Source organism: Lepeophtheirus salmonis, chromosome 14 (genome assembly GCF_016086655.4).
Source record: "Lepeophtheirus salmonis chromosome 14, UVic_Lsal_1.4, whole genome shotgun sequence".
NCBI classification, from domain to species: Eukaryota; Metazoa; Arthropoda; class Copepoda; order Siphonostomatoida; family Caligidae; genus Lepeophtheirus; species Lepeophtheirus salmonis.
In genome coordinates, this window is record NC_052144.2 from 20,992,310 (window position 1) to 21,014,940 (window position 22,631).

General features: G+C 31.2%; 1 long non-coding RNA gene across 2 annotated transcripts; it reads right to left on the bottom strand.

The window, feature by feature from the left end:
- Positions 1–19,249: 19,249 nt before the first annotated feature.
- Positions 19,250–22,073, bottom strand: LOC121129824 (uncharacterized). 2 transcript variants are annotated; one of them, XR_005868525.2, is made up of 3 exons: positions 21,711–22,073; positions 21,592–21,652; positions 19,250–21,530 (listed from the first exon to the last, which is right to left on the bottom strand). It is a non-coding gene; the product is annotated as an uncharacterized lncRNA (long non-coding RNA). The 2 variants fall into 2 exon arrangements; XR_011783718.1 differs by having other exon boundaries at positions 19,387–21,530; positions 21,592–21,648; positions 21,711–21,971.
- Positions 22,074–22,631: the final 558 nt, after the last annotated feature.

The window sequence follows — 22,631 nt, forward strand, 5'->3', positions numbered from 1 at the left end:
TATAAGTCTCATTTATCATCAAACTATTTGTGTAATTTTCATACTTAAGCATCAAGGGCAAAACTATTAATATTACCATTAAAAATGATTACAATTAAAGCATCAAATTTAATAATAGTTAGTCTTCATAAAAAAAAGTGATGTAATTTTGTCTTTACGACTGAGTGAATGGGGTTTATCATCCTCAAAATGAAATCTATTATATTAAAAAATATATAAATTCATTTACAAATTTTATATAACCCTCTGAAACGTACTTCCTTGAGCTCTTGTTAAACAGAAATTAAATTTATATAAACTTTTCCATGTATCCCGTTTTCAAAATTCAAATAAATTGATCAAACCCCCCTCAAAACATCTAATCCATTACTTAACATCCAACTAAAGTACGTAAACGTGTTTCAAGCTACAAAAAAAGCAATTAATTAAGTATAAGTAAGGATAACTAGAAGGTTCACTCGGTAAAGTGCAAAAATAGAAATACAATCATTTTTTATAAATTAGATTTTTTGCTATAAAAAGTATCTTTATTTAACCTATATAAGGACAGCAATTTGAGCTCTGTACCTCAATATTTGCCAAAATTATGGATGATTATGTATTTTGAACGTTTTAAGCAAACTTGACTTTATCTCCTTAAAATGATATGTCGTCTAATTGTGACCAAATATAACCATTGCACAAAGTTAGATCAAAATCCATCCATAACTTATCCTGTAATCCGGGTGGCCAACAGACAAAGAAACATATATAGGAAAAAACATAACCTTTGTTCAACTTTGTAAGTTGAAGTAATTACTAAATTATAAGTATTCTGTGGCACATTATAAAATCATATAGCCAAAGTTATACTACTCTTAAATAAATCATAGACATACAATTCTAAATGGATTCAAATCAAATGATAGTATCAATGTAAAGTTGCTAACTATAATTATCAATGTTTACATTAAAATATGCATTTTAAGACAAAGAAATTGCCACTTGTACAATTTGCTTTTATAAATATAACTTTTACACAACATACATATAAATGAACATATTGTTTTGGGCTTCTAACTTTTTTGTCTCTTCAGATGCAAGCGCTTCAAAAAAGTATCCTCGATATTCATCAGTATCATTACCAGAGATGAAAATAATGGTATCCACTGGTTTTAAAAAAAAGAATGCTTCGGAGGAGAGAAGCTTTCCTGTCATAATGTTTTAATAGAGTAGCTGTGAGCAAACTTAAGAGAGTTGGAAAGAAAGTAAATACAAATCCTACTCCGTCTAAAACAAGAACTTTTTATTATAACCATAATTATCATTTCTCAACCAATTTTTTATACGCAATAATGGTTACTATGTTAATCCATTACTATATGGCTCCGTTTTTATCAAGGTTGAATGACTTACTATAAGTTCAACCTTGAGTAAAAAAATCCAGTTCTGGATCATTTGTGCCCTATAATGGTAATGCTCTCAATAAAGACATAAAAAAAGTTGACGATATGGATCCTTGATATTACAATATTAAACTCCCTTGTCCTTAAAATATTAAAATCATATTAGTTTCTGAATTACGAAATGGTTATTGCCAAGAATTGGATTCAATTGTATGTAGGACGTCAAAGAACAATTCCGTGGTCATCATCAAGACCTAAAAAAAGACAACCAAATTTTATTAAAAGTATAATAGTGATGGATAAGACCAATTTTTGATTCAAAATTAAATAAAAATGATGAGGAATTAAAAAATAAAAGCATATTTTAATTTTATAGCATGTAATCTTCCTTAATGTAAGATAAATTTTAAAAAAGTATTTCCATTTGTGTAGCATATAATGCGTATATTATAGTTAGTATAATTTTTGAAGTCTATTTTTTGTAAGACTCATTGTGCCTATAATTCCAATTTTATTTAGTTTTCTTATAAAGAATTCTTACCTGTTTTACATAAAATATTATACATCTAACAAGAAAAAATTAATTTAGCAATTATATTTCATTTTTAACATTAAATTTTATTATATAATTTTTAAATATATCCTTGTAATTTTAATTCATTTTTCGCCGATAATGAAGGAGATAAAGTCAAGATTTATGGGCAGGCTACCAAATTTTTGGAAGTTGGCTTTTGAGCTTTTGGGATCCAAGCCTTTAGAAAATTCAAATTTCAACGACATTAGAAAAGACAATAATAATTAGAAGCTTTATTCAAAGAATATGGTTGAATAATGTCCTCATACTTATAACTTTGTCTCAGATATAAACAAGATACATTTTTCCTGCAATGTCCCACTTCATACTGATAATCATCCTAATCTTGTAAAATTAATTGAACTTTATATTAACAGATTTGTTACTTCTCACTATCCCATAACAAAGTCAATAGAGACCCCAAAGTAAAGTAGTTTTGTCAAAGATTAAGAAAGAGCTTGTAGAAAATGATGATCTTCTTGTCTTAAACGAAACTACAGTTTTTCATTATCGATGGTGCAGCATATTTTATAAAAACAGCCAAAAACCTTAAGCAATATTTTCCAACTATATTGCATGTCACTTGTCTCACCTGGGTTCTGACCAGAATAGGGACGCTTTAACCTAATTACTTCGAAATAACCAACACTCTTACCTCTTAAGTAAAAATTTTGTTTCTAAATTCTGGTGATCGAAAACGATTGATTCCTACGCTGAGCACTTCAATTCAGCTTAAATAGTATGGATTAAAACAGTAATACAATTTATAAATCAACAACAATAATGTTATCCATTCATGATATATAACACCTTTTGTTAAGGTGTATTTACTGAGGTGCTTACGCACTTATTGAGCAAGCATAATTTCTCACTTCATAAATTTCTTTTGATAATTAAAAAGTACTATAAATTTAATAAAAAGAAAGAAGATATGCGCGCTAAATTGTGCATAAGGACTTCAGTAAACCCATCTTATAGAGAAATTTGTACGTAAAACTTAAATGTGTAGTTACGATTGAGGCCAATAAATATTTTCGCCCAGGTTATCATCAATAAAACCTATATAGTACAATCAATATAAGAAACAAAATATTAAGATATATTATTCTCATATATACCTATATTCATAATTCCCAATAATTATTTTACATCTTCGTTATAGATACTGTTGATATTCCATAAATAATTACTCATTCTGAATAGTAAATACTAAATATATTTAAAGAAAAGAGTTCCAATATTCAAAGCTGAACTTGCGTCATCTTTTTACTGATCAGGTCAAGTCTAGGTCTTCATTCCCTAGATTATTCTGGTTCTGAGTAAAATTAATCATGCCACGGGTCCATAGGAAAAGAAGTAACCTCCAGATCTACCTGTAGTCTCGTCTAAGCCAAGATATAATTTCCCAAAATTTCTTTCAGAGTCTTTGACTACTTTACTTTGAAACACATTTAACTTTGTAATGGCGTAGTGAGAGTAAGAAAAAAGACTATAAAAATAATAATGACAGCTTAGATAAATAGAAACATATATTAAGACAGGTAGCACTCTCTCTGATTCAGGTAACAACTGCATTATACTTTTATAATAGCATTTTTCATCTCTGATAATAACTCTATACACCATAAATTATATTTTATATATCTATGTTATTGATTAATACAATCCATCTATTGACATTTTTGGGAACCATTCAAAGACTTGTCTTAGACTAGACAAAAGACGTTGGAACTGAAAAAACACAAGCTATAATTGAATCAGCTGGTTTTGCATGTAAAAATTCAATTCATTTATTATTTTTCTAATCTGTTTCGATGAAAATCTATTGGTGATAGAGAAATATACATTATAAGTAATAAATTATAGATGCTTATAATAGATCATATATAATTTATTAACTATACCTAATCAATTTTATTTTATTAAAATATTAGCAAAGGATTACCCGGCGTTGCTCAGGCTAAAGAAGGAGCAGGAAATCACATTGACAACAGTCAATTTCAATTCTTCTTAAAGCTTTGACCTTTTCAGTCCGGGTGATCATTAAAATAGAGCCCTGTATATTATATATTAATAGGAAATGTATTGGTATGAATTAAAAAATATATATAAACTTCAAATAACATTGACTAATTGCTAAATCGAAAATCGCGAAGAAAATTGCAAAAAATATAGTTTTGTACTAATTTTGCACAAAAAAGTTATTATAGCATTTATTGGCATTCTACAGATAACCCTACCAAGATTTTTTCGTACATGTAAAAAAAAAGTTATAGAGAATAATGACGTCGAAAAAATAACCATAGATTAGTGATTCATTTTTGCAAATATTGCTCTAATTAAGAAATTAAATGTTCCAAAAATTGAAAATACTATTTGTTTACTATTCTAGTGTAATTTTTTTGTACAAAATGCATCGTCTCTTTTCGAAGGAGTCCCCCACCCCTGTATATTGGATATGATGACATTAATTGAGAATAAATGTAAAAGACATTCATATAGAAGCTAGGTGATAGAATCACCTAGTCTATGGGGTAAAAATTTCAAATATCTTTTGACATTTCTTTCAAAAAGAAAAAGAAAAACAACCAAAATCAGTTTGTAGTAGTCAGTTTGCCATTCTTCTTGAATGAGTCCTTATTTTATCCTTTTATAGTAAGGAATTATAATGCATAGCTTAATGACAGCTCATTGGAGTTCAACCAATCAACTGTATGAATCATCACAAGGAGAAAACAATGTAAAAAAAAAATACAATATGGACAAAATAATACATTTCTCCATTAGACTTAATAAATATTTTGTTGTATATATCCAATTAGGGAGTAGTGCCATCTCGACTATGAGCTGGTTTTGTTTGTTTTTTTTCCTTTGCACAAAAATTTTAAAGCTATATTTTAGCATTATTTACCCAATAGTGGACTATTATTAGAGTAATGTTTGTTATTCCATTTTTAGAATATAGTTAGTAGTTTGTACATAATATTCAAACAATAGCATTATGTATATTGGCCGAAAAAAAAGAATATAGCACAAATTTTATAAATCAAAAAAGTGTTAGAGTTTAGTTTCATAATGATAATACACATTTATAGTTTTGTTCTACATAATTTTTTTAAATCACATCCTCCCATTATTCTTACACTGAATAAACCGAACTTTTATATTTTGATACCCGTTGATTTTTTTCATTTTCTTGTTTCTCTTCAAACAACTTTTTGTTAGAGGTCGTAGAGGGATAATTATGTTATACAAAAATTTGACATTGGAAACATTTCATTAAGGTGATTAAGTAATAAAGTTTTTTGTTATTCCTTTCTTGGTCTTTGAAAAAGTCAAGTTTCAGTGTTTCAGGTAGAGTTGGAAGGAATTCTTCAAGCATTGCGAGCTCTTGTTGGGATGGAAAAGTATTGTCTAGATTCTTTGTCAAAAATAAAATAGGAAACTTTTACTAGACAGCAAGAAATGGTATTGGATTATATTGGTAGATTAAAAGTTTCTGTAAACATGTCATAGGTAAAGGGTCATAACATTAATATGTGTAATGAATATGTGGATCCACTTGCTAAAATGAAATGTAAAATGACTGAATAATCTACATTGGAAGTCCTATTAGTCACTGTAAAAACAAAATAAAAAACATAATTAATTATTTATGTTGAAAGAGTAGCGGGGTTGTCGACATAAAAAGTCCTTTTTTTTCCTCGTCATTGTGAGATATGTAAAATATATGGAAAGAGAAGAACATCAATTAAAAAGATTTTAAGTTTTATGACTGGTCATATTCTCTTGAAGAAACATCTAAGGAGGATGATGGGCTTCGTAAAGAATGCCTCATGCATGTTTTGTGGAGCTGAACTAGAATCTCCTGTGCATCTAATAACGAGATATGATGCCCATCAATGCATGAGAAGAAGTATATGGGGGTTTAGTCAATATCTGCAACGGAATAAGATATACGTTTTATGTTTTATTGATATAATTATTGCCACTCCTCGTTTTTGGGATGTTTTTATAGAAATTTGTAACTTTGAGAGTATTCACGAACTGTCGTTAAATGAAATTACGTGGGTTTACCATTACTTTAAAAAAAGGTCTTATTCTCCTTATTATGTGTTTATATTTATAATTTTTAATTATGTGTTGGTTTAGAAGGGATGATTGTTTTAAGTTTATGATGTAATCATTCCCTTTAGGATTTTATTTTATTTGTAACAATGTGATGATGGCATTTTGATATGAAATATAACTCCAAAAGTATATGCTATACGCACGGGTTGCAACATTAAATTGGGATTTCCCTGACTTTGGGGCAACTGTATCGTCACATATGCTTCAGGGGTAAGAATGAAAAAAAAAAAATGAACTTCGGTATTTAATACCGTTGATTTTTTTCATTTTCTTGTTTCTCTTTAAATAACTTTTCATTAGAGGTCTTAGAGGGGTTTTTTTTACAAAAAAAGGGAATTGGAAATATTTCATAGTTTGAGGGTACTTAAGTTGATTAAGTAGTTAAGTTATTCGTTATTCCTTTATTGTCTTTTCCTATTCTAATTACTCAATTTAGAAACCATTTCTGATGGCACCAATTTTAGACCTCCAACATTTATTGTCCGTGGAGTTATTTGAGTTTAAAAAGTTACTCAAATTTCAAAATATGAAAATGAATTGAAATAATCGTTTTTTATATGTTAGAAATTGAAGCAATTGACTGAATTGCATAAATAGCACCTAAAACTGGTGTGATAAATTGCAATGAGTTTAATTTAATGAAAAAAATTGCCAATATTTACAGCGTGACAAGGAATAACTGGACATAAAAGAACAGTTTAGAATCTCTCCACAAGAAAAAACCAAGCCTAACCCACTACTATTTATAGATTCTGATTGGATACGCATTATAAAAGAGCTATATTACTGCACTCTATAGTTTTAAGTTTTACACTCGTTAATATCAATAAACTACTTTTTAAAAGCTAATCCTACTTTAACTAGATATATACTAGTATTGTGCAATTAAATCTTTGTTGTCTTTGATGTCTATTTTTTTGCTGCTCATTTGTATACTCTTGTTCCTAAGTCTATTTTTTTTTTTTTTTTTTTTTAAGATTGAGATATGGAATAAAGGGTGCTGTGTGAAAGCTTGGTAATATAATTATCTCTAAAAATCTATGATATAACGTTTTTTTATTCATCCTCCGTTAGTGAACATAAATTTTCTACTATGATAAGTGGGCTGAATTAAAAAGAAACCCCAAAAATAAAACGTATTTAATTATAGGATAAACAGTTGAACGATTTCTTTAATTATTCCATCCATTTTGTACTTCAAAATATCAATTACAATTTAAAAAAAACTTGATATCATATATAAATTCGAGAAAAAATAAATCCTTATTGCTAAAATAATCTAAACAAGAGTTAAGCACATGAAAAGACATAACTTGGTAATATTATAGTAAAAGCAATAAATGATTATTTTTAATAAAAATTTCTTTGAAATATATATTATTTTATGTGAATTTTGAAGATCAAATAACTACCCACCAGTGTTTGATGAGGTTGTGTGTATTAAATAAAATAATAGCTACAACATTTTAATTTTATAGCAATTCTTTACGCTCGATGTTGTCTCACTAACACAAAATACCCTATGTGTTTTGTTGTCAGGTGTCAATTCCTTCGTCTCACTTCATACGTCATGGCTATTTTATAATTTATTCTTTTCGATAAATAAACCAATATTTAGTTATTCTATACTCATACTTAGTTTCCAAAAGGAGAGTTATTATACAATTCCTTGTTGATCCGTCGTCGTATATATGTATCTATAGTATATATAATGGCCATTTTATTATTTCTAAAAATAAATTTTGGCTGATATTATAGGCAAATACACATTTGTAGTATGGTTTTTTATTAAATATTACTAATCAATATTATACTACAGTATCGAATAAAATACTATTTATGAATTTAATATTACGAAATATAATTCCTTTTAAAAATTGTATAGAAATAATATGATTGTGATGGTCTTGGAGGTATAAAAGATAAATAACAGTTGGTATGATTGACTTATTTGGCAATGTCTCAAATGATTTCGTGGGTTTTTTTCTGTCATTTTTTGGGGGAAAGGTTGTGTAGTACAATAACAGTAACGATGCATACAGTGTCCAGTAAAATGATTGTGGTAAAAAGGTTGTGGACAAAATTGCTGAGGTAATATTGATGCATGGTAAAACCGTGGTGTGCATTAACATTATATAGCCAATATTGTTGTGGTTAATATCATCATTCTAAGCAGTATGATTGTTACTAATTTTATTCCAAACAACGTTATCTTATTCAATTTCATTACAATAATATTATTTATAGGCTATCAACCTATTGAATAATATAAAAAATTAGGTACAGCAGTTTTCCTGAGTATCATAGACCCCTTTTAATATCCAAAAATATACCCCAGTCCTCTAGTTATACAGATAAAATACAGGGACCCAAGGCAGTTTAAATTGGACCACCGCTGTTTTTCTAATCATCATGGACCCTTTCTAATTTACTATAATACACCCCAGCCCTCAGATTGTACGGATAAAATACAAGGACTCAGGGCAGTTTAAACTGCATCCCTGCCGCTTTTCAGATGATAAAGGACCCCTTTTAATATGCATTAAAACACCCAGACATTCAAGTTGTACAGGTTAAATGGCATTTAAACCCCCAAGGCGTTTAAAACTCTCCCACTGCCACGATTTTAAGCATCAAAGACACCTTCTAAAATGCTATAATACATCCTGGCCCACGGGCTTATACATGTGTATTGCTGTGGCCTCTAGTCATTTAAATTCCTCCGTCGTCGTTTATTTGAGAAAGCTTTTTGACAAGACTTATTTGTCGATCCCCAAATATACTTTGAGTCCAACAAGGACTTACAATTATACCTCCGTAACAAATCCTCTGGGCTAAGGGTCTTTCATGAAAAAAAGAATATTTAATCAGGTTTTTAATATAATTGAATTTATTTATGATAGTATGTTCACTACTAAGCAATTAAATGATATTCAAAGCTACAAAGGAAGAGAAAAAGTTTTTTTTTTTTTTATGATATATTTATTTATTGAAGACATTCGTTTATAAACAATCAAATCGTTGCCTATTATACTCTACGGCTTAAAGGAGATAATTTCTTGCATTAAATACAATTTAAATTAAGTTGATAGAGATTAGTTTTTTTTTTTTTGACAATTAGTGTATTTTTATTATATCTGAATTTCTCATATGGGGATTTGACTGAATAGTAGTGTGGATACATAGATTAAACTTTAATCTACTAAAACTGAAGAATTGTGACCACATTTTATATTGTTTAGCTCAATAATAATTTATTTTAAATATGCCTCCAGGTCGGAGACTACATTAGGGAAGGGGTGAAGGACCAATATATATATTTTTTTTTAATCTAAAAATAATACTTATATTTGAATAAACTAGTTATCAACCTACACGCATATCCCCCCCCAACAAATTAGATAGATATTGTTTTTAACTATAGAAATATATATATATTTTCTTTTAAATAAAACAATCTTAAAAAGAAAACGAAAAAGGGAGGCGAGAAAAAAACAACAACAACAACCTCACCTATAATTTATAATACAAAATAAAAAATAGCATCTGACAAATTAGTAAATAAATATCTAGCTAAAAATACAATCATAACACGCCTGATAAAAAGCGAAATTCATTCAGAGCAGCGTAGGCTATATTTTTGTAAAATCATAATTGAACCTTGCAATCATGTTTTTTTCATGCTTATTATTGTACCACCAGAGTGACAACTTTCACAAAATCCAAATATGGGAACAATTCTCAAATAAACCAAGAAGATTTTTCTCCCCGAGAAAATAGCGATTCCTTTAGCTGGTTATGAATTAAGAAGAAGAGTAGGAATGTCCCAACAAGGGAATTATATGCTTTAAAATATAATTTATTATTCAGGTCTATATGTATCTTAATATTTGTATCACAGAACTAGAGGATTTTTAATACTTATTTTAATTATTCTTATTATGGATACTTAAATTGGGTTACAGTCTTATTTAATAGTTCAGGATTGTAGGCGTTCTATTTAGGCGTTCCGTTCAATTTTTTTTTTTTTTTTAGTTTAGTGTTTATTTTAGATATCAATTGCACCTTCCACTTTAATAGTGGCAGGGAGACATCATTTGAGAACTAGGTGTCAATAATCATAATTTGGTGAATATTAGCGTTCAAATGAGCAAGAAATGACTAAAATCGGGACATTGATGGAGACAAAAAAAGCAAAGTATAGCCGATTTGATTTGCACACTGCACAGTATCAAGACAAGAAAAACTGGACGTGGACTCGTCGAAAGACTCAGCAACCGAGTGATACCTCACCTACACGGTCGATGAGGTTCCGCAGACAACAAAAATAAGCTCCCAGCCTCTGCAATTTATGCTAGGAATCTTGTCATAAGACGGCAAAAGAGGATACCCCCCCCCATATTGGTTCCTGAAAGGCCTAAAAATATTGAACAAGGAGTAGCAGGAAGTCCTCCAAGACGTGGTCTTGCCCTGGTGAAGTTCAACTACCCAGACGGAAAATATTTGATGCAGCAGGAGTTCGGTCCAGGGCACAAAGCCAGGACAACTACAGCAATGGCTACAGAAGAATTTTAACGATTTATGGCCTCCCTCCTCACCCAACATGAATCCTCTTGACTATGATATCTATGTCTATGTCGAATGTAGGGCCTTGCCGCCATCAACGTGCTAAAGACCTCCGCTGCGAGACAGCAGGTGGGAGGGCATGTCCACAAGTTACGTCGTGCAGATGTGATCCCTCAGCCCCCCCTGTACCACTGCTACATAATAGGCCTCCCAAGCGTCCCCTTTTGCTTGATAAGCCTTTTAAATCATATTTAAAGAGTAAAAAAAAATCTTTGACTTTTTGAATTTTTGTTGTTCTTCCTATTGTAACGGAAGGCAAAAATCTCATTTTTAGCATTCAGCATTCAAAAAAAATTACTGTGAATTTTTAAACTGGCCTGTTTTTTTTTGTTTTGTTTTTTTGGAATTGGTAATGTAATCTAATCTGTCTGTTCCTTTCGCAGTTGTCAATATTATTTAATTTATTAGTAGTGAGCATCCCTTCCTAAATAGATTCAATTATATTCCAATCCTGGTTAAGTATTCGTTTGTGCTCATAAAATACCCTTAGCCCAGATGATTTGTTGCAGAATTATACTCTAAGTCCTTGCCGGACTCTGAGTATAATTGGGGATCGATATCAGATTAATTCTTGCTAATGTCCTTGTTTATGTACTTCTGCCCTCCTCCCAGCTGATCTCCTCCAAAACATTCCTCAAATTGCCAGGGTTACTATGTTGATTTTTGTTTCCTTTTTTTAACAAGAATCCCTATTGTGATTAATGGTTTCAGGTAACTCTTCTCTCAATTTAATTTATCCCTTGTCTTTCTCTGTTCCCTCCTGTCATTAAGTTTTGAAAGCTTCAATATGAATATCTTGGCATAGATTTTCAACGATAAGTACACTTGGGAGTAGTGACAATCTCTCCTTCAATGCTTTAATTGTTACCTGGATTGGATTCAAACTTTGTTGAATAAACTTTATTTTTGACATAAGTGGATCATCTTCAAAATATATTTTTCTATTTACATTGCATGTAAAAAAAAATATTCACTTCAAAGATGATAGTGTTTATATATTAGAAGTAATCAGGACAGAGCGTATATATTCTGTTCGGACTATAAGCGTAACAACTGATATACAAGATGATTGGAAAATATTGTTAAAGGTTTTCATCTCCTTTAATGCAGAAATAGTTTGTTTCTGAAATCGGAAGCAAGAACGTTACTTATAATTATTATAGAAACACATGTAATCATTGTACACCTTTCAAATTAATAAGATACGGAAGACACAAAAATGACCATTTTAAGGAATTACCAACACTGCAGTCATGGATTGACGTCAAGTCTGTTGTTTCTTCTAATTCAATAAATATATTCTTATCCCCAAATGCTTAATAGATCTTGGATAACACTTCTTTACTTCGAGACTTCATTTACTCGGTAATGGAGAAGCGAGAGTAAATCACTTTTCCAGAGTAAAGTTCTATGAACTTAACAGAATTTGGACAATTCTCGAAATTGAGTGGAATATTACAGGAACCATGCATCTTGGTTACATATATAGTAAAATTGGAAATGTCAGATATGGAATTATATATGCGACTTTTAGACAGTTCCAATTTTCTCTCGTTTTTAAAATGTTTTTTTTGCTTTAAACTAATTCAAAACTTTGATCCCATGATTACAAAAACGCCATGTCAAAAACCTAGAATAATCTTTTGATCTCAATAGGTATATATTTATATAAATTATCAGCGATTAAAGAATACATACAATATACATACCCCTTATAATATATTATATAAATATTAATGAATTTTTTTTATATGCACTTTTATTTTGAACAAATTATACTTACTTTAATGGAAAAAAGAATATTTCACTTGTAGGTACAAAGAGAAGTGTCTTTGAATAAAAACGATTCAAAAATTTGTTTGGAAATATATGTAATAAGTGCATATATGGAAACCATTTATTTATTTTCGATGCATTAAAAAAAATTATAAACTATCAAATTAACATAAGATATACTTTTTACAAATACAGTTATATTTTTTTTTTTTCAAACTATGGTGAAAATAAATTTAAATAACGTGGTTAGAATTTGATTGGTCTCGGCGATGACAATGAAATTTATAATTTGCTAATAAATAGGACCAACTCTCCCTATACCTTTGTTCAGAGGATTACCCTGATAATTTTCTATAGGGGTTAAACTATATTGGCATTGCAAAAAAATTGAAGAAAAAGTCGGAACATACAGCTTCATTTAATAACTTAAAATGACCTCCACAGTAACTTTGATGTTTTGGGCCAAAAATGACCTTCTAATGAATAAATAATTTTATACCAACATTTTTCTATTCATTAGTGAAAAAAATATATAAGTTGATGGACAGAATCCATTTTTATGAGATGAAGACGCTAATAAATTATTAGTTGAGTGTTATGTTTGTGTTATGATCATTCCTTTCCGGTGACTGAACCTCATACGATTCCCATCAAAGAAAGTGTAGGTTCTGTGATTGAAACTATGACAGTCCTAAATGAAGAGATATATAATTTGAGTGAGAGTTCAATAAACAAACTCCTTGTGTTATACTTAATACGTCAGTCTTAAGAAACCAGTTTTTAGTATCAACATTCAAGGAGAAGACGGATTTAATTTTCGACCATGAATCACTGGATTTCTCAGTAAATAGCCTATGAATTTTAATAATTGAGGTATTTATAGAAAGAAACACTCCATATTCAACGTAAGAGCCCATTTTCAAATTCAGATTATGACTTTTTATCAGACTTTGTAACATATCTAGTGGATTTATATAATTTATAAGTAACATTGATTACTAAAATTACAAGGGATTAAATTGCAATACTAAAGAGCATAATTTTGAATTTATAGGGGATGCATTGGAGCTATGCTTTAATTTTGTTGTCCAGATAAGCATTAAAAAAAAATTCCAATAATATTATTCAGGAAAATAAGAACAGTCTCAGAGATTCACAAACAATATTATAGTATTGTGGAGCATTGCTTACCTTAAGTGGTGTGATTTTCTTTTATGATGGGATTGATCAACTTTCAGCATTATAATCAGTTCCTTTAAAATGCAGATTACATAGTCTTGAAGGTACTGTTGTCAGGAAAGCTCGCCTTTGGAAAACTTACCTTGTGTATGTTTGCCGTGGGATAATTCCCCCTGGAAAATTTGTCTTGGAAAAAGCTACCTGTGTGGAAGAACTACCTTCCTTTATTTAATGTAAATAATAATCCTACTTATATTAAAAGTGTTACCAGGCTAGCTCATTTACAGCTAAATCTAGCTGATTTTTGACTAACCTAGCTGGGAAAAATATCATTTAACTGATGGCTGGAAATCATAGTTGATTTTGGCAATAGTGTACCGATTATTAGAGGTGTCAGAAAACAAAAAAAAACTAATATTAGTCATATATTTAGACTCGATTTTGGGCGTGCAAATTGATAACATGGACAATTAAAGTTTCAATGTAATAGCCCTGGCGAAATCTGTTAATGCCCTGGCTATCCTGGACTGCAGAATGGGACAAGGATTACCCTTTAGACCAGGGGTCGGCAACCTGTGGCACGCAAATGCATATTCATTGGCATGCGCAAATTAACCCTTATTCCTATAGTTTGTTTAAGTCTTTTCACATTATTGTTGATAGTGGCACACTCATTGATTATAAATGTTGAAGTTGGCACTCCATGTCTCAAAAGTTGCCTACCCCTGCTTTAAACTATACATAAAACACATACTCTTTTTTTTCTTCCTTTTTTTTGACAAACTAAGGGCTATTTTTATAGAGTAGAATATGAATTATGATTGGAATGAAAGAGGGAGTTACAATCGTGCTATGAAATCGTGTCTTTTAAAAAAAAAATTGGTTGATCTATTAATTTTGTTTATAAAAATTAGCTCTAGATTAATTACGCACTTACTCTGTAAAAACGAAATTTTCATCGATTACTTATATTACTTTTTCGATCATATACGGTCAAAAATAAAATAAGAGGAAACATGATTTTAAGAGTAGTTAGAAGGAACCGAGACAATTGCAACATACCCTCTTTCTCCAGCATCAAAATAGTCAATGTCAATAATGAGTTTACAATTGTATATCATAATGCAAATTATTTTGAAAAAAAATGTCCACTTTTGTCCACTTATCTTAGGAATATTGAATAAACACTGATTTTAAGGAGTAACTTTTCATCATTTTGGCTTCATCTGAAGTAATCTTTGTCCCTGGCTACGGAGACGGTTGTAACGTTTGACAGGTCGTTGTTTCATATGTATCAAAACTACAAATTAATTAATACATATATATAAATAGATTCAAACAATAGCATAAAGTTTGGTATCTGCCATAAATTTTGGCATGTATGTATCAGTCAAATGAAGTCAGTATAATTGAACAAAAACTAAAGTATTGCCATTGTTCCCGGTCTTCCCTACGCGTTGTTAATTTAAATGTATTTAAAAGTCTTCATATATGTATTGTTATTTTGCAAGGCGTGGGAACATCATTTTTTTTTTTACAAATAACATAAAAAATTTTTACATTCAGTTTTCTTATTTCTTCATTAATATTCAGTCCCAAGAAATTGTTCCTCTATAAAAATAAAGATGCAAATTACCACTTCATAAAAGCAAAAGTTTTGAACAGCGTGGCTCAGTAAGGATGTACAAATTCCTACTGATGAAAAAATAACCCTATTGTAAATATTAAGAGACAACAATTAGAGCTAAGCTCTATTATATAAAGGATCATGCCAAAAGTAAGAAGTACGAATTTAGTAGTGAACCTTTTCTTGCTCCCGACAATCAAAGATAAATTTACCAAAAGTTGAAAAATCTCGTGGTACGGCTCGAGAAGAGGCTCAATTACGTTTATTTATTTTCAAACATTTTGCCATCAGATCTTGTGACCACCTGGTAGATGTCATTAAAATCTGTTCATCTAATAATACAATGCGTTAAATTTTGCAATGCATAAGACAAAGTGGCCAGCAGTCCTTAAGAATGTACTTATGCCTCACTTTATTGTTAAGCTAGGAGAAAACCTAGTTGATAGGAAGTACAGTATTCGCTCGAAGAAAAAACAGATATATCTATTGTTAAGTATTTAGGATTAACCAAACATACATTTAGTAAAAATTCAAAGACATTAGGGTCTACATTTTTACACTTTGCCCCTTTACAAGAATGTGATACAAATGGTACAGTTCATGTTCTCTAAATGTCTTTAGATACATACGCTTTGGACTTTAAAATATGGTTGCCATTGGGCCTGACAATACGAGCGTTATGGTTGGAATAAACAATGGGGTCTACAGAAAACTAAAAGAAGACGTTCCTGCATTAGTGCATATTCACAGTTGACTATTTCGTACGCAAGTTCTGATGCAATGCCCCGGAATCAAGAATTCTTAGTTAGTGAAGCCTATAACTGGGCTGCTTGATCTTCCTAAATAAGGCAGGCCTATGTAAATTTATTTAAACTAATAAATGATAGATATGAACCTTGGAAAATTATGCAAGCTAGCTAGAGAAGGTGGTTATTTATAGCATTCTCCTGTATATTAGTTTATGACTAATGGTTGGAGCTAAAAACTAATTTTAGTTATACCAAATCAACCAAAACGTGTTATACATCGGAAATGCTCCACTCTTTATACAGTTTGGCCTTGAAAAATTAGATTTGGCCTTTTTTTATATTTCATCTAAAATTTATCTAAATTTGTATTCAATAATTTTGTTTTATATACTCATTTTCATGAAATTTAACTTATTAGGTTCTGCGGTCAATTAAAATATTTCAAGTGGCAATGCAGCCTATTATATTAAAAGATTAGACATCCCTGATTTAGTACATTTTCATTAAAATTTATATTGTATTCAGACAATCAAACTATAGCTTGATTAGAAATTGTCACAAGAGACTCCATTATACCCGTCCGTGCAAAAGAATAAAGACTCTTTGGGGACAAATAATAAAAACATATAAGTCATTTAAATACATTTTTTCTCTCTCATATTTAAACGAAAGTGACTTAATATTTGATTTTCTATAAAATTATTGAATATGGCCGCCATCTGTTTGCAATACGTTCTACAGACGACCCCGGAAACCTTGAAATATCCTGATGAGATAGTTCTTGTACATTGCGATACAGACCTGGTCGAAAGTCCTCAATATTTGGATGGCGTACTTGAAAGGACCGACTCTCGATGTGCCATATATAGTAATCAAGAAGATTGAGATCTGGGCTCTGTGGTGGCCAAAAGCTCTTGTCCTAGAATTGCATGAAGTTGGTGTGTTTTTTTATGTTTTTTCAGGTGGGCTTCTGTGAGGAGAGGCAGCTCACGTGCATGCAGAGAGGTCCCATCCTCATTCCTGATGGTCCTGGACACTGTAGAGTGGCTGACAGCATTGTCATTGGCAAAGTCAGATATGGGCATCCTGGGATTGGCTTGAAAAGATTACTTGACCCCATTTGAGTACAATTTTTTAGCGTACCGCTCTTAAGCTTTGTGGTCAGATCGTGGCCACAATGTAGGCGCTTCTGGACTCGAAAATTGATGAAAAGTAGCATTGATGATTTCAGCGAAGCTTCCTCAATCCTTTTCCGCTCATCAGCAATGGGCGTTGACTTGATTAAAAATAAGTTTTTATCACAAATAAAATGGAGGGTTACGGTAGAGTTGCATAGTTTTTTTTGTTTATGTCTATTTTGAAGAAACTAATAAGATTTATATGAAATATACAGCCGTTTAGTTCGAATATTATCAAATAGGATCAACAATTCTAATGTAAATTTTTATTAAATCTTTATTTGTTGATGTATTCATCCTAATATATCCTAATTTTATCACGTTCATTCAAATTGATCACCTTTTTGGCTTACATTTTAATATTAAAAAAACACCTCTGTATCCTCCGGTTGCAGTAGAGTCGTATGACTGTAAAAACCAACACGAAAATTAAACATACCTCACAGAGCCTACTAAGTATATAGGAAAACAAATTTAATGCCATGAGTTTTGTAAATAACGAAGGTTCTTTATGCTCAATGAAGCGGTGGCGGTGGCTAATGAACCATCTTTTCTACCAGTGGTTCACTTGTACAACCTATAGGCTGGGGTATACTATTGGATATTGAAGGGGGTCATTGATGCTCAGGGAAGCAGTGGTAGTGAGTAATGATCCACTTCTTGAGCCTGTGGCTCTTTTGCAAAATCATATCATGGGATATTAGAAGGGGTCCTTGATGCTCAGGATAGCGGAGGTGATAGGTTATGATCCCTCTTGTGGACAAGCGTTTCACTTGCCCAACCCTTCGGTGTGGTCTAATATAATATATTAGAAGGGTTGCATGATACTCAGAATCGTGGTGGCAATAGGTTTTGACCCACTTAGGGACCAGCTGTCTATCTTCACAACCTCTTAGCCAAGGTATATTTTGCAAAACTATATTTGATTGTGTCAATACAACATAAATTTCTTGCAATTAATTGTTTAATAATTAAATTACCCACAAACATTTCACCTGACAATGTAAAGGAAATTTAACTGAACATTAGGTACTCCATTGGAAATTTTTTAAATTGCCTGGGTATTTTGCAAAATACAAAAATAAACCGAAGATCGTCATGGTGACCCAAACAATTTGAATAATGTTTTGGAGGAGAGAAAGACTAATACTCATGACGTTTCATTAGATCAGCTATAATCAGCTGTGACAAGAGAGGAAGGAAAAAATGATTTAAACAAGGACATTTGCTAGAATTACTCCAATGTCGATCCCCAATTCTACTTTGAGTCCAACAAGGACTTACAATTATATCTCTGCAAGAAATCCTCTGGGTCTTTTATTAGCACACACGAACGTTTAAACAGGTTTTGAATTTAATTTAATCTATTAAGGAAAGATAAGATAAGGAAAATAAAATTCGTTCTTTATACTATCAATTGCAAATTAAAGGGCCAGCTTAAAAACACACAGGATTTACATGTATGGCCATTAACATAAATCATGGACGTCTCGAGTAGCTCTAGATGTCTTCGCATATTTAAAGAACTAGAAGGACAACGTGTCCGCCGTATGAAAGGAGGGAGCAACTGCTTAGAAGACCTTAATGGAGTAGTAAAGTATTGAAATTTATGTATTAAACTTTTTTTTTTTTTTTCTCCATTGTCATTTCCTAAGGAGCATAAACACACGGCATCCTCTATGGGTCACGGAGACGGCAATTTAATGTAGCAACCTGTAAACATTTTATTATTTCGTTATAAGTTTTGAAATAGTACTCCTATAAACATTTTTATTAATTATTGTTTAGTAATCTATGATATTATTATTCAATAATTGTGTAATAAGTAATACTTATAATTTGTATGAAGTAAAAAAAAAGTTTTATCGAATAAAGACTTCATTCATAACAGGGGAAAAAAATGCTTAAATAAACGATATTTCACGATATGTAATTTGTTGCTAAAGTTAAAAGTTAAGTTACTTCTACAGCGAGATATACGTTGCGTTGGATTTAGTGGGAAATTAGACGAAAAAAGATAAAAATTACTTATCAAAAGGTGAAAATTCTGCCAATATCTTATTTTTTTTAAATTCTATTTAAGTTAGTATATCATAATGTGGATAACATAAATGCTAAATGTTTGAAAAGTAAATTTACTTTGGACATTTGAACTAAAAAATCAAAATTTAACATTCTTTATTATTACATCTTTGTATTTTGAGAAATAGACATATTTCTTTTATACAACAACTTCAAATCGAACCTTCAAGGAGTTCTTAATTATAAATGCGATGCATGTGATTTTTCACAAAGTAGTAATCCAGCAGAAAGAACAATGGCTACAAGAAGTTTAACTTTGCATTTCCTTTTTGGTCAGCCCCGTGATCTAAATCCAGTAATTCTTCCATCTATCAAGGATGTCTATAAATCCCTTTTAATTGTAAAGCAAGACTTAAATCAAATTCATCCAGAAAAATGGTTAAAAAAAAGAGGCTTATTTAACAACTGCTGATTTAGTATTGTCAATATGGGAGTAATTTGGCATTCCTGCAATGAACAATACTTTTTTGCTGGTAAAATTCAAAAAGTAGACGAAAAAGTTAAAAGGATTTCTAAAAATGGATTGAAAACTGATAATCCTTTGGTCAATAAGTTCGTACTCAATAGACGTAGGATACAAAGATTTTGTCGTGAGCTTATAAACAATTTTAATAGTCTTGCCCTTCTCCATTTCAAAAATATCAATAAGATGCTGGAAATTCGGTTTTGACAACTGAACATCCATAAAGTTAGGGCACATTAAAAAAAAATTTCTTTGAAAATAATTATAAATATTTTTTAAGTTATGTGTACTATCAAGAAGGAGGAATAGTTCCTATTCTGGCCTTGCAGGATTTGGGACACTAGCCTTCCAGGATCCTACACACATTGCCAAGAAACATTTTCGATTAGGACTTGCATTATCCATGGAGATAGTTACGACGTCAAATCCGATTTTAAAGAGTTTAGTATTAATTTGCAATAGTAGATCATGCAGTACAGACGAATTGAGGCATATAATAGGATACATCGCAACTCTTTCCTGATACTTTGAGCACACAAGCTTGATCATGAACACAAAAAGTGTCTTTTTTTATGCTTCCTCCTTCTTGACCAATCATCCTTCCTCCGAAATATTCCACTCTTTGGGCTGTATATACTTCATTAACCATTAGAATAACTTTCTTTAGATTGGGTGACAATAACTTGCGTCTTAAGGACAAGTAGTCAACGGACGAAGATGAAAAGCCAACATTCATGGTAAATGCAGATGACAATTTTCTTAAGTGACTTAGGGAAGGAAGAGTCAAACCATCCTGAGATAATTGACGATATAAAGCTGGCCTGGTGTTATGCCATAACAGAGAAGTAGCTAATAATACAGAAGAGTATCGCTTCTGTTTCGGTGTAGAGTTTATCAAAGCAAGTTGCTCTCTTATGAAAATAATCAACTTTTTCCGTTTGTGAGTCTATATCCGACGGATATAGATTTTCGACGATACTCTCAACTTCATTGATTAAGTGATTAATCATATCTTTCATTGGAGCAAAAGGAATACTCTTCATGTGAGCAAGGATGTTCTGAAGAAGGCATACCGAGGTGATATTTCTATTCGTTGTGAGGTGATTCACGCAGCTCCAATCTAGGTTGACGTTCTTCTGGTATAAATTGAATGTCAAATAACTATTTATCATCACTGAAAATTCGATTTCGACAAAATCAGAACATAGTTCAGGTAGACAGTATTACTGTATTGAATCCTCCGCCCTCCTCCAATGAACATTCGTCCGGAATTTTTCATCTCCACACTTGAAGACAAAAATTACTTAAGTTAATAAAAAAATCTTTAAGGAATAATAATCGTTGGTGTTCAACGATAGCTTCATTTTCCTTAGAAATCCTGGCTGATGTGGTAGCTCTCGATGTAGGCCGTTGACTTTTGACGGATGATAAGTATTTCGGAAGATTAGGGAAAATACTAGGCACTTCAGAGGGTTTCAAATGACGTTTTTGGAGCTTATTATCTTCAACTCCATAAGATCGATATTTCCTCTTGTGGTCTGCCTCTCACATACAAAGTCATCCTCGTGAAAATTGAGGGAACAGACCCTTGAATCCTTAGAAGGTGCCTAAGTCCCATTGCTGTCCCGTGGAATGGCTTTAAGCCAGGTACCTTTTGAGGATTCATCCAGTGGAAAAGAATGGAGCGATAACCTTGCTATAGCTAGTTTTCCATCATATCCGGAGGATCACTTAGAAACACAGGACTTATTAGGCATGATCTGAAATATATAGATAAATTATTAATCCCATATCCATTAGTGCTACAGGATATTTTCTTACTGTGCTCAAAAGTAGATCGTAGAAGGGATAGAAAAGCACACAATCACAAGTAATTCACTAGCTTTATTTAAATAAGCAAATATTATATTAATTAACTTAGACTATTGTCAGCAACGTACGTTTTAATTATGATGAACAAAGCTGTATTAAGAGTGAATACTAAATACGTTGTTGAGTATGAAAACACAAGGGAAAACAATAGCCTCATAACGGAAATTTTCTTTTCTTTTTTTCAATGCGTGAGTGTTGCGTCTTGATGAGGGAGAGACACAAACTTATTTATAAGGTGGAGAGATCCAGGATGACTGAGAGAAATGAGGAGAAGAATTCACGTGGAGGAATAATGTAACACTAGATCATGTGTATTCTAACTATACTCTGATATATTTACATAAGACGATACTATTTATAACACGTAAAACACAGTACTTATATAACAAGATAAAAACCAGAAAGGACATATTAAATACATAACAGTGAGCGTTCCAGTTATTCCAGATTTCCATGCCCTAATCTTACAATAATGGTGGATAAATTTCGGTTGTCAAATACAGCAATAGCTGCTATATGTAATTTTCTTTTCTTCAAAAGAAGAATCAGTGAAAATCAAATACATTGGCTTTGCTAGCAATATCGACCTTACCAAAATGGTTAAAAGTGTTGAATATCAAGAGAGAAGCAATGGCAGCTTCCTATCAAAAAATATATTTTGCACAGAAAAAGACAAAGACCAAGTATTTATAGGGGGCAATTGGAAAATCAATAAATGAAGATTTACTTAAAAACGTCAGTCGTCAATTTCAGGCCTGTTTTAGGAAAAGTTAAAAAAAAATTAAGGAAGATTTTTTGGCAAATTTAAGTAATGAATGTAGCTACATTTACGACATTGTGTTGGAAATTCAGCCTGGAAATTTTTTCCCTGGTTCCCACTTAACTCTTAAATCACCAGGAGGAACCTTGCACGAGGCTAGATGGCTTATCAAAGATTATCACATTTTTCGATATTATTTATCGAATAAAAAGCCTAGGAAAAACCTCTT